At 36.8% G+C, this 14,482-nt stretch overlaps 1 pseudogene; it reads left to right on the plus strand.

Moving 5' to 3' along the window:
• Positions 1–10,975: 10,975 nt before the first annotated feature.
• On the plus strand, positions 10,976–13,292 carry LOC103733705 (annotated as a pseudogene).
• Positions 13,293–14,482: the final 1,190 nt, after the last annotated feature.

Here is a 14,482-nt window from a genome sequence, read left to right on the forward strand (position 1 = left end):
TGTCTGACTCTCTCTGTCTCTGTCTCTCTGTATGTGTGTGTGTGTACTGTACAGTTAATTTCATCAGTGTTTTATAGGTTTTTGCTTCCCTCTCTTTGGTTATATTTATTCATTTTTGTAGTCATCATAGAAGAACTCAAGAAGGAAATAAAATTATTCTTCCAACTAAATGAAAATGATAGCATAATACAACACAATCCCTAGTAAACATTAAAGGAGTCCTAAGAACAAAGTTTATAGCTCTAAGTGCCTATTTTAAAATATCAGAAAGAGCACAAATAAAAGACTTAACAGTACAACTCAAGAATCTGGAAAGGCAAGAACAAATCAAACCCAAACCCAGAAGATGAGAAGGAATAACAAAAATCAAAGCAGAAATTAAATGAAATAGAAACAAAGAAAACAATAAAGAGAATCAATGAATCTAAGAACTGGTTCTTTGAAAAGATATACAGACAATACGCCTGGTTAACCAAAAGAGAGAACAAATTCAGATTAACCAAATCAGAGAAAAGGGGGAACCATCACAAAAGACACCAAAAGATCCAGAACATTAGAAAAGAATACTTTAAAAACCTCTATACATGGCCAAAGGGATTCCCAGATAGTAACCCAGCATAGAATTGGGAAAATGAACAGCAGACCCCAATCTTATCCAAAGGAATACTGACAACTGATTACCACTAGATGAGAAACAGCTGACTCTCCTAAAACAAAGACATTTAGATAGGCTGACGAGATTCACCAGAAGGGCAAGTAGTGGGGAATGGCTGAGGGTGCTGACAACACAGCAGACAGTAGCAGGGATATCAGAGTATAATGGCTGTAGTTGGGGGGAAGGAGGCTCTGGGAGGGTGCTATCTGGGAAGTGGGTATAAAAATTAATTAATTAATTAATTTTTAAAGAATTAAAAAAACTAATTCTTCAAAAAAAAAAAACACAAAAAACCCCTCTATACATTAGAAGGGAATACTTTAAAAACTTCTATTCACTTTGAAAACCTAAAAGAAATGAATGAATTCCTAAATTCATGGAAACTACCAAAATTAAACCAAGAAGAGAGCAGCATCTTAAACAGACCATAACAAATAAGAAAAATGAAACAGTAAAACAAAATCTCTAGACTAAAAAAACCCAGACCAATTGGATTCACACCAGAATTTTGCCAGATCTTCAGTGAAGGTCTATAACCAATACTGCTTTAATTTTTCAAAAAGTTAGAAACAAAGGGGAAAATCCCACACACCTTCTTCTACAACACCCAAGACCAGATAAAACGGAACAAAAAAATGAAACTATAGGTGCATATCCCTAATGAACATAGATGCAAAAATTATCAACAAAATACTCACAAATTGCATATAGACACACATCAAAAATATCAACCACCATGATCAAGTAGGCATTATTTCAGAGATGCAGGGATAGTTCAATATATGTAAGTCAATAAATGTAACAGTACACAGTAATTAAAAATACCAGACTGGTGGAATTAACCTTCTTGGGTGTTTAACAGACATACTTTGAGGTCTATAATACTTCAGTAAGAGGGACATAAAGGACACTTTTTGCTCCTTGCCCTCCCAGGTCAACTAGTTCCAGGGGACTACGAGCATCTCTCAAAATGTCCTATAATGGCAGTGGGTCACCTGTCCTCCTAATCAAGGAGGCCGAGAAGACCCCACCAGATGCACTTGAACCAGTGTCCAGTCTATGAAGAGGAGAGTCAACACAGAGGAATCATGTCCTCCATGCTTCCAAGCAAAGCCAACCATGGTCGAGTAGGACCTTTGACTTATCTTCACATAGGTGGAACTGGTGAAAGAAAGGAGCCAGGGGCTCCTCCCAAGCCCATGTGATGCCCGAGGAACAGATCCTCAAACGACCTTAAGAGTAAAAATAAATTGGTTCATGTATATGGCCTTAAACACCCAAAAGGAAAGTATAACGAAAGATTAAAGGGCCCAATATAATTTCATAAGAGTCCATATGTATAGCTAAAGGCTACATAAGAACAAGCAACAATGCCAGACAGGCGAAACCTTCTTTTGAGTTGTTGACATGTGAATTTCTTTTGTAGTTTCTGACTCTTGTGTGATACTCGGGCCTTCAAGTTTAGTTCTGCTTCTTTTATTTTTGAACTTTATGTGTCTTTGTGGTTTACTTTTTGGGTATGAAGAGCTGGTTCGTCTAAGCTTCTGGTTCTCTCTTTTGATTTTATATTGTCGAGGCCGGATTGCTTTTGTCTTCAGGAGTTCCGCGGTGGCCCAATTCCAATGCTGATCAGAAGTTTTCAGACTTTCTCCTTAGGTCTGGAATCTTCTAAGAATGCTTTTGGCATCAGGAACTTGGGTGTTGGACTGACCTGAGACCCTGGCCATGGCTACGCCACACAGGGATGCAAAGGCAGATGGGGAGGGAAGAAGCCCCAAGATTTCCCAGGGAGTGGATTGAGTAGCTGGGTTGTACTGGATGCAAAGGATCAGGGTGAGTAAAGGTAAGCCTCCGAGACCCAGAAAGAGGCTGTCAGCCCCAGAAAGAGGCTGGGGGGTGTTGCAGGAGCAGGGAAGTAGAGGGAGGTGAGGGCGGGGCCAGGACCAGAAGTGGTGCTCCTGGGGCCCAAGAAAGGCACTGAGTTGGTCTGGGTGAGAAGGGTCAGGAAGCAGTATTGGTTCCCGAGGTGTCTGGGGCCCCAAGACTAGGCTGTTTGCTATTTCTGATATCAGTGTCAACTGTAGGCTCCGTCTTATGAAGTGGACCTTAAATACAACTAGAAAGTGGTTGGTTTCTCTCATAATATTCATGCTACTATTACACCAGTAGTTACTCATATGAACTCACAACCATGGTACAAGTCCCATGCAAGATAGAACAAGACAAAATCCAAGCCTAGACATGGGAAAGTGGTTAAGAAACCTCAACCTTACCTAAGGAAATATTAACAGCAAATGACTGCTGGGAGGGGAAGAGACAATCACTTTTAAGCATGTGACTCTTAGTAGGTCAACCAAACCCCAGTGGCTGTATCCATGCTGAAGGGCATTGGAGGCATAAATGGGACTCTGTGGGCCTTATTATATACACAGAGCACATAAAATTGTGTGGGGAGCAGTAGGCTGAGGTCTCGAATGGGGGGGTATCTAAATACTTTCAAATTATATTGCATGAAAATTCAATTAAATCATTTAAAAATTCTTACATTAAAAGAATGCCTTGGAATAATTTGTAGTATTTTTAAAGTAGGATTAAAATGATATCAGCTCTTGAGCTACTTTGCTATGAAGATCAAAAAGTTATTATGCTAGGGTTTTTGTAACTCAAGGGTCCATGGATGCAGTTCAACAGCTCCATGAAATTGGATGGAAATGAAATTACATCTTTAGCTTTGTATAACATTTAATTTAAACTGAACATTCACTTACATTATAAATGTGAGCAACAAACCATGGTAGCAGAAAAAGCTACCACATTTTCTTATAAAAATTTCCAACATCTTTGAAATTTTCCTGTACTTAGTTTTCAGTTTTATATGTTTGTTTTAAAGCCTGTTTTTCCTTCTTTCTTTCTTTTTCTTTAAGCCTAGATTTCCTCCAGAAATTAAAACAGTTTCCATGTTGGTAGTTTATTTTAGTTGATGAACCCAAGGAGCAAGAGTGGGGAGCTGTTAAGAGTGAAGCAAAAAAGAGGTATACACACTCTGAAGGCAACTGGGACTCAATTGAACCAGACTGTATTGAGTGTGAATTCGTTGTCATTCAGCTCCCTTGGCCAAATGGGTACTTTATCATGCTTTAATTCCCACACTTAAGAGGTGGTCTAGGGATGAAGTCTCCGTGGCTTTGCTTAGGACTCTTATCCACAGATGGGAAAAAAATCTGAAACAAAAAGCAGACAATATTAGTGAAGAAGGCTGTAATCTGTTTCATCTTCACACTGGTACAGCAATGACTGGAGTAAACAGGATGAGCTAGGACAAGAAAGTTACCCTACCTTTGGATTTAAGTGTTAATGTAGCACATCTACTGCCACAGTTTTTATTACAGCAGCCATAGATCATTACTATAGAAAAATAAGGTAAGCTTAAAGTCTACGATTTCTCAGAGTTTACTTTTGCATTCTGGAATAACCTTAGATTTGGACTATAGTCAGCTTTGACTTATAGTTATCACAGGTATGGTATATCTAAGGCACTTTTAGTTTTTTTCTATATTTTCTAGTATTTTCCTTCTTTTCTGAATTTTTGAGTATTTCATTAAGAATATCTCAAACAATCTTAATCATCTTTCTGCCCCCCTCCCCACTGGCACTTCCCATAGGCCCCCATACATTCTGCTGCTTGTGTTAAAGCCTAGTGTGTCAGGTTAGTGTCCCCAGATGTTCCTCAGTACAAGTTCGTCTGCTGAGGTTTAGTCAGCCTATCTTGAGTCCTTTGCTCTAGTAAGATCATCTCTTCCTCACCTAGAAGTAATCAGTTGCCAGTATGTCTTCAGCTAAGATTGGAGTCTACTATCCATTTCTACAGTTCTATGCTGGGTTTTAGTATCATTGTGTTTGCATGGGACTTGTGTACACTGACACCATTGCTGTAGATTCATATGAGCAGACTCCTAGGAGCTTGTATAACTCTATTTCCATATGGGTGTGTACCTCCTCCCTGGCTCTAACAATCTTTAGACATTAATCCCAGTTCACCAGAAGAAAGAAAGAGCAAACCCAAATCAACAAAATGAGAAAAGAAAGAGGAAATATCAAAAACAGGCAACAAAAAGATCCAGAACATTATAAGGGAATAATTTAAAAAATCTACACACTATTAAACTTGAAAACCTAAAAAATACATGTGTATCTAAAATCATGGGAATCACAAAAGCTAAACCAAGAAGAGAACAACAGCTTAAACAGGCATATAAGGAAATTGAACCAGAATACAAAACCTCCCAACTGAAAAAAAAGCCCAGGCCCAGATGGATTCACAGCAGAATTCTCCCAGACACTTAAAGATCTGTATCCAGTACTACCAAAATTATTCAAAAAGATAGAAACAGAGGGAGAACTCCAAAATTTCTTCTATGAAGCCAATATTACTATAATAAGTAAACCAGGTAAAGTTACAACCAAAAAAGAAAACTATCAACCTATATTCTTAATGAATACAGATTAAAAAATTCTCAACACAATACTTGCAAACTGCATACAGACACACATCAAAAAGATCATCCATTATGATCAAGTCTTCTTTATTCCAGAAATTCTGAGATGGTTCAATATATGTAAGTCAATAGATATCATAAATCATATAAATAGACTCAAAGACAAAAACCACATGTCATCTCAATAGATGTAGAAACGGCATTTGACAAAATTCAACATGGATTTATTATAAAAGTCCTAGAGGGAATTGCACTGGGGGGAAATACCTCAAAATAATTAAAGCTATATACAAGAAACCCACAGACAACATCATTTTAAATGGAGAAAAACTAAAAGCATTCCCATTAAAATCAGGAATTGGACAAGGATTTTGACTATCTCTACTCCTTTTCAACACAGTGCTTGAAACTCTTGCTAGAGCAATAATAGAAGGAAATTAAGGAAAAGAAGAGGTCAAATTATCTCTTTTTGCAGATAATATGATATTATACCTAAAAGATGTCAAAAAATTCCACCAGAAATCTCCTAAAGTTGATTAACACATTCAGTTAGATAGCAGATTATAAAAAAAACAAATCTACAAAAATCAAAAGCCTTTCTATAACCAATAACAAGCAATTGGAGTAAAAATATATGGAAACCTTTCCATTCACAGTAGCCTCAAAAAGATCTCATAATAAGCCTGAACAAAGACATTAAAGATCTCTAAACTGAAAATTTTAAATCTTAAAAAATGATTGGGGAAGACAACAGAAAATGAAAGGACCTCCCATGCTCGTGGATTGGAAGAATTAATAGTGTGAAAATGACCATCCTACCAAAAGCCATTTGTAGCTACAATGCAATGTCAGTCAAAATCCCCATGACATTCTTCATGGGATTATAAAAAAAATTGTAAAATTCATATGGAGGCACAAAAGACTTCAGATAGTCATAGTAACCCTGAGCATTAAGAGCAATGCTGGGGGGATTATGACACCAGGTTTCAAACTATATTACAGAGTTTAGTCATAAAAGCAGCATGATACTGGCAAAAAAAATAGACCAGTAGATCAATGGAACATAATTGAAGACACAAACATGAGTAAATGCAATTTTGGCTCCCTGATATTTGACAAAGGGGTCAAGAACATTCAATGGAGGAAAGACAGCATCTTCAGCAAATGGTACTGGATTTCCACCTGTGAGTGAGATGAGACTCTTAACTTTCAATTTGCACAATTCCAAATGGATCAAATACCTCGATGTGAAACCCAAAACTCTGAAACTGTTACAAGAAAACGTTGGCAATAACATGCAAGATATAGGTGTAGGAAAGGAATTCCTAAATCAGATATCAATTGCTCAGGAAATAGGGTCAAGAATCAACAAATAGCACCTCATTAGGCTGAAAAGCTTCTGTGAAGCAAAAGAAATAACCAATGAAGTGAAGAGAAAATTCACAGAGTGGAAGAAAATCACCAGCAACACATCTATCAGAGGTTTAGCATCCAGAATATATAAAGAATTCAAAAAAACAAAAACAAAAACAGCCAAAAAAAAAAAAACAACAAGAAAGCAATTGACCCAGTTAAATGATGGGCTAAGGATCTGAACAGAGAGTTCTCAAAAGAAGAAATAAAGATGGATAAAAGATCTTAAAACCTGTTCAACATTGTTAGTAATTAGGATAATGCAAAATAAAACCACTTTAACATTTTATCTTACTCCAGTCAGATTGCCTAAGATCAAGAGATAAAATGATACCAAATGCTGGAGAGGATGTGGGGAAATGGGAATGCTCATTCACTGCTAGTGGAATTGCACACTCATGTAATCACTATGGAAAGCAGTGTGATGAACTCTTAAAATACTAAAAGATAAACCTATCATTTGACCTGGTTATACCACTCCTTGGCATATACCCAAAGGATTCATCCTATTTCAGATATACTTGTATAGTTTCCTTCTTTTAATGTAGCAATTCTATATTGTCAATATATATAGTGTATATTTAAAATTTTCCTCTTTACATCTTGCTTTTTAAACTAGGGTCATCAGTTAAATACACTAAATGTTCCCTGGAATTCTTTGCGGTAGAATGTGTATAGTTTTACTTGACTATTTTACAGATCTTCCTCTGGCTGTTCCTTAGACGAGTTCATATTCACAGTAATCCCATGGTATTATACTCAAAATCTCTTATATACAGTTATCGTACTTAGAAGTCACATTGTTTGAATATCTAATATTATTTATTCCCTTAAGAATTTTGAGTTACTTCACTAACTTTGGTCATTAAGAGTCGCTGGATACATTATCTTATGTTTTGCAACCAATCACCTCAAAGTCTCATTGGCTTAGAACATTAAACAGCCATTTTTCTTTGTCTCTGCATAATAGTTGACAGTGTGCCAGTGAATCAGCCTGGGTTAAGCTGGGCAGCTCTGATTCTTTAGTAGAAATGTGTTTCAAACTCATGAGTCTTTTCAAGCCTACTGTTCTGAGGGCTGGACTGAGGAAATTCAGTTCACATGTCCCAATTTGCCCCTGGGATCAGGTGACCTTTCTCTTAGTGACAGTGTCAGTGTGGTAGCAGTCATATAAACACTTCTGAAGCTTTTAGTTAGATCACCTGAGTACTGTTCCTTTGGCAAAAACACAGCATAGGATTTATTCAACTTCAAGTGACAATGAAATATATTCCTTTACTTTTCAAAAATACAACATCACATGACAAAGACTATCAATCTTCAGGAGATGAATTGAGTCAATATTGAAATCTGCTACAGTGTAGTAAACAAGTCTGATGAAAGCCAGATTTTTTTCTGCAACATAATTTTACAAAGGCTGCCTGCAGTATTATTTATTTGCCTTTAAAATCTAAATGTATACTAAAGTATGTTTTTTTTTTGGCAACCTGGGCTATTTTTCCTTGGAGTACTTTTTCTATCTGTAGTGTATTTCATTTGAATGCAGTGAAAGTTTTTGAATTTTTAAATCAAAATTTGCAAGAGACTAAGTTTAAAAGAAACAGAATACTTTTTATATATTTTAATTTTTTCAGACAGGAATCTGAGTTTCCCTTTAGTCCCAGCTGGCCTAGAACTTTCTATCTAGAACACTCATGCCTCAGTCTCATGATTTCACAGATATCCTTCTGTGCCTGCTTCCTGAGTACTGGAATTAAAGATGTGTGCCACCACCCCTGGCTAAAACAAAGACATTTTCTCAGCACAGCTGCAGTTAGAAAAGGGCCACAATTCAGTCTGAATTTGACTCAGTTGAAATTAATATAAAAGCTAGGGACTGACAATTAGACATTATCTGTATTTGATAATTGGTTTTACCTATATTTGATAATTGATTTTCTCTAAAGGTAGGGTAAACTGTCCTCTTCATGGCTGGACATAAATCTGTAAGTTGGAACAAAACTAATGCTGAAGTTAGACTCCTGTTCTCCAATAGAAATTTGGAGAAGCAATGGTTCCTCCAGTCTTAATGATCTTGAGTAAGATATTCCTGTGCCATAAACCCTCAAGAAGGTTTTGAAAGAGTCATATCTCAATATCTCAGAGAGTCAGAAGAAGAATGTACAATCACAAAACTTCTAATTAAATGATCTAAATAAATGCTCTCAGTCAGGGCCTGTAATCAGAAAGAAATCTGTGAAAACTGTGAAACTAAGCTATCTTAGTCAAACTGTATTTTAGGTCCTCTTTTCTGTCCTATCTGTTTTAGTTACCTTTGACTCAGTTCTCCCTTCCCCACTGTTATGATGAATCATGAAGACTTTTAGGATTTAAAGAAGTGCTAACCTTCTACTTAAAAAGGAGTTACCAGGAGTGGTGGCACATGCCTTTAATCCCAGCACTTGGGAGGCAGAGGCAGGTGGATCTTTGTGAGTTCCAGGCCAACCTGGTCTACATAGTGAGTTTCAGGACAGCTGCGGCTACAAGGAGACCCTGTCTCAAAAATGACAAAAAAAAAAAGGAGTTTAAAACTGTAAAAACATGCCCTGTCAACTGTAATGTTTGGCTTTATACTATTTATGCGGTTGATTCAAAGCTGAAATAACCCAGGAGTGCAGGGTTTCTAAAACACATTATAAGCCTTAACACAAGTTAAGCCTTAATAAAGAAATAGCCTACCTCAGCATTCACAAGAGTAAAGCAGACCTGAACTGCTGAACTGTTCCTTCAGATGTCTTTTGGAACTGTGCTCCTGAACAGGGACTTCACTCTTTCTTATTGATACATTCTCTCCAGCATGAAATGGGGAAATAGAAGTCAGGACACATCCTCACCTTATCGGAGAATCTTATTATTTGATCATTCTGTAGAATATCCCACACACTCAAGTTCTCTCAATTTTGCAATGAGAAAATCATGCTGCTTTCAGCACTTTGATATGTAGTGTAGTAATACATACATTCATACACTATACTGAGTGAGGGCAGAGAATTGTCCTGAGGGATTAAGGTCATATGCACAGGTCACAAGAGGAACACCTGACTCATTGAGCTTGTTTACACTATAATCACTAACTTTTTTAGTCCAGATTATGTCCATATTATAAAAGTCACTTCAAGTCAGGAGGAAGACAAGAGTTTGAAGCTAAGATGTTCAGTGAAGAGAAACTATAAAAGATAGATCTACTGTTAAAAGTAACAAGCATGGAAATATTTAAGTATAAAGTTGAATTATTTTAATACTACTTGGAACATCTTGAAGCATGAAGGATCGTCTAAGTGGAATGACAAAAGCAGAGGTTCTCATCCTGAAAATATTATTGAAGCAAGACAATAAATTAATGCTCAAAGAGAGGTGCATTAATCTCATATTGTGATTATCAATTTAAAACTGTCAAGTTAATACTGAAGCACAAGTGATAATCTAAAATAAAACACAATATTCCATGTTCCCTGGATGACTAAATGAGATGAGCTTGTGTCTCCAGCCAGGAAAATGATTTCTTTCCCACTGTCTTGCTATATTAGTTTTTATGAACTCCACTGTATTTCTATAGCCCTTTGTGTGTATATTATCCAATTATTAGGCAATAAATAACTTCTTCTCATAATAAAAACTTCTTTATGATTATTTGAATAGTGTAGACAATAAAATTAACATATAGTATCACTGAGGAGATAACCAGACCTCTTATTTGCATGTCTAGAAGCCTAGAAGAAAAGAATGGAAATTATAAGAAGTCATGAAATATTCACTAATATAACCACATGAATAACCATAACTTGCTCAGACAGATTTGAAAATTATGTATTTTGCCATTTGGGGTGCAAAAATAAATATTTCAAAGTTTTAGATCACTTAGTGCTTTGAAAGGTATATTGACTTCCTGAGTTTTTATTGGAAGTTTCCTTACTTTTGGAAAGCAATCACAGGGAATATTGTGTGACATACATAGTATACATATCCTCACTGATGCCCAACCCAGAAATCTTAAGTCTGATAGCCTTAAGCTTGGAGCCCAAGTGCATTTATGTGACTTTACTTGTATGAAAGATCATGATCTAGATAATAATCTGTATGAATTTTTAAATTATATTTTCATTTTGTGTGTGTATATGAGTGGTTTGCCTGCATGTAAGTAATTCAACCCATACACACAATGCCCTTTGGAAGAACTTCAGAGGCCAGAAAAGGATAAGGAAGCCATTGAAATTGGAGTTAAGGAAGTCTGTTAGCTACCATGCGGGTGATGGGATTTGAAGAAGCAGCCACGGCTCTTAAGTACTGAGCCATCTCTCAGCCTCACCATCTATAAAATTTTTTATTTATTTAATTTTATGTGTATAAGTGTTTCTCAAATGTAAGTAAACCCATGTATTGCAATGCCTGCCGAATTCAGAAGACCTGTGGGCCTCTATGTAGGTTCTGGGAACTGAACTCAGGTCCTCTGCAAATGCAGTCAGTGATTTATCAGCTGTGACATCTGAAATTTGTGTTCATTTTGAAGTGTCTATTCACACCAAATTTAGAATTAAGTTTCCACAAAGAGCAGGTAAGAGGCGAGTGTTTCATGTTCATTAACAGTCCCCTGGCTTTGCTAGCGGTAGCTGGCAGTCAGTTGTATAAAGTTTGCTTGTTTTCCTCTAGGCTCATCAGTGCTATTGGCTTGCCACATTCTGGTCCCCATCAAGATGAAGCACACAAAGACTTGTAAAAATCAAGGTGATTCGAGAAAATGTCTTAAAGAAGACAGCAGCTGAGAAGTTTGTCGTCCCACTGAAATAAAAGGTGAGACGTCTACCACAACTCCAGCAGAGAAAGTGGTGGTTTCAAAAACAAAAGGATTGCAGCTGTCACACCTACTAAGAAAGCAGCTGTCACTCCGGGAAAATAGACATCAGCCAAGGCAATAGTCAATGCTAGCTAAAGCAATTGCTAACCTGGTAAGAAGAGAACCACATAAGCAAAAGCAATGGTTAGCACGCTTTGGTAAAAGGGGCGCTGTCACCCCAGCAAAGTGAGCAATGAATGGTTAAGAGTACCAAGAAGGAAGACAGTGATGAGAAGCAGGAAGTGAAGGGTGAAAATGACAGTAATGGCAAGGAAGACGAAGACAAGGAGAAAGATGAAACTGAGCCTTCAGCAGTGAAAGCACTGAAACCAGAACGGTGCTCCTGCCTCAAAGGAGGATAGTAGGATGAAAATGCGGATGAGGACGCTGAGGAAGATGACTCTGAAGAAGCACCTGTGGAGATCACGCTAGCTGAAAGAAAGAAAGCTCCTGCAAAAGTTGTTCGTCTGAAAGCCAAGAATATGGATGAGGAGGAAGATGATGAGGACGAAGAAGAAGAGAAGGAAGAGGAGAAAGAGCATACTAAGGGAGAACCTAGGAATCGAAGTGAACGACTGAACAGAAGTTCCTGAAGGGAAGAAACTGAACGTGAAAGGCTCAGAACCACCTACACAGTTCAGGCTGTTCACTGGAAACCTGAAAAGATACCATCAGTAAACTTTTTACTAAAAATGATCTTGCTGTTATGGAATGTCAGAACTGGTCCAATCAGGAAAATATTTTAATTTTGAGACTGCTGAAGACCTAGAAAAAGCCTTGGAACCCAAGGGTTTGTAAATGTGAAATTAAAGTGGAAAACCCAGAAAGAAGCTAGTAAGAAAGTTCAAGATGAAAGAACATTTTAGGCCAAAAACATCTTTTTCAGTGTCACTGAGGATAAGCTAAGTGTTTGAAGATGCTGTGGAGAACAAATTAGTCAGTCAGGATGAAGAGAGTAAAGGGGTTACTTATACTGAATTTAAGACATAAGATTATCATAGAAAATCTTTGAAGAGAAACAGGGTGAAGGAATTGATGGGTGATCTGTTTCACTCCACTATAGAGAGTGAAAGGTTGAAGGTAAAAGAAAGCTGGAAAAAATAGCATTTGGAGTGGTGACTCAAAATCTTTGGTTTTAAGTAACCTTTCCTACAATGCAACAGAAGAAACTCTTCAGGAAGTATTTGAGAAGTCAGCTTTTATTACAGTGCCCCAGAACCCAAATGGCAAATCTAAAGGGTATGTATTTATAGAATTTGCTTCACTTGAATAGGCTAAAGACGTTTTAAACTCCAGGACTAAAGTAGAAATTGATGGTAGAACAAGGAAGCTGAAAATGCACTTAATGCAAGAAATCAGTTTTCTGAAACTCTTTGTCAAAGTTTTGTTTTAAAAACACTGTTTGAAGAGATCTTAAATGAATCGTGTGAGGGCTGTGTTCATTCAATAGTCACTAATCAGCAAACAGTGTCCTCCAAAGTATTTGGCTTTATAGACTTAAATAGTGAAGAGGATTCCAAAACTGCCATCCTGGGAAGATGCTGAAACTGATGAAAACAGTTAACTTGGATTGGGCCAATCCTAAGGGTAAAACTGGCTTTTGTGGATGTGGTGGAGGCTTTGGAGGTTGAGGGGGTGGTGCAGAGGAGGAAGAGGTGGATTTTGTGGGAGAGGCCTGAGAGACTTTGGTGGTAGAGGAGAGACTGAAGGTGGCCTAGGCAGAGAAGGAGAATTCATGCCACAAGGAAAGAAGATGAAATTTCAATCATTTGTTCTGCCCCTGTCTTTTGCTCTTCTATTTGAAAGAAATGACTCTGGGGTTTTTGCTTTATTATCCTTTTCAATGACAGCCTTCTAAGGACATTCCAAGACAACATGCAGGCCTATGGTCTACTTAGAATCCATACAAGTAACATTTCCAGAGAGATATCCTGTTGGTTTTGACTGTATATTTATGTAAACTTTTTAAAGAGATATGTGATAGAGCTAACCTGTATTTTTTTTTCCTACGGATAGTTGCTTTTGTTTGTTTGTTTGTTTGTTTTTTTTTTTTTTGCACTAGGGGTTAGAAAAGAAGGTTTTATCATAATTTTGGCTTCAGTGACTGTAGGACAAATTTTAAAACATCTTAAACTCTGAAATGAACCAAATGAAAACCAACAGAATGGTTCACTGCAGGAGGATTGCTGAGCATTTGAGGCAGCCTGGGCTAAGGAGAGAGCTATATTTGGGGGGAAAAAAAGCAAGCAAGCAAGAACAGAACAGGCTTTCATTTCTATGGTCATAACTCAGTGGAAGAATGATAGACACTATTTTACCCACAGAACTAAAAAGCAAACAAAAACAAAACTCAGTCTGTGAAATGGACATCGTTTGGTATAAGTTATGAGAAATGTTAGAAGGGCATTTGATGTCTTATACATGATATTATTCAAAATAATTCCTTACATTGAAAAGTTAAGTGTGAATAATTAAAATATGACCCTAATTGTCAATCATATTTATATTAAATTCCAGTTTTCAAACAATAAATAGGAAGCTTGTAATGCTATTGATGTTTTCAGTTCGGTCATTCAATTGCCTGACAGGCACAATACCTATAACCCACAGAGGAGAATGTATTTTTAAATAGACCACTTTTCATTAAGTGATGTTTTTGTTACCACATTTATGGTAATCACAAATTGCAAGATTTCCTAGCCTACTTTGTGAAAAAATGTCCTATTCCTTAGGATAATCACTCCAGGTCTAAGCACATCTTATAATATTATAACAGGGTTACTAATAATTTGCTGCTTTATGGTATTGTTAATTCACTACTAAGAAACTGGTGATATTTTTGGATATTATACCAAAGACCTCAAATTCTAGGTATTTTTAAGACTCTTCCTCTTCAAGATAATGATATAGTACTCTTTCTATAGAAGAGAAGATATCCTTGATGCTTTCCAATATTGTAGAGCCTTTGGTAACAGGGTTTTTTTAAATCACTATTTCAGGCTAATTTAGTAAGGGCTGCCCTTTGTCATATTACATAAAGAAACATTT

Source organism: Nannospalax galili, unplaced genomic scaffold (genome assembly GCF_000622305.1).
Source record: "Nannospalax galili isolate Female #2095 unplaced genomic scaffold, S.galili_v1.0 scaffold956, whole genome shotgun sequence".
NCBI lineage: Eukaryota > Metazoa > Chordata > Mammalia > Rodentia > Spalacidae > Nannospalax > Nannospalax galili.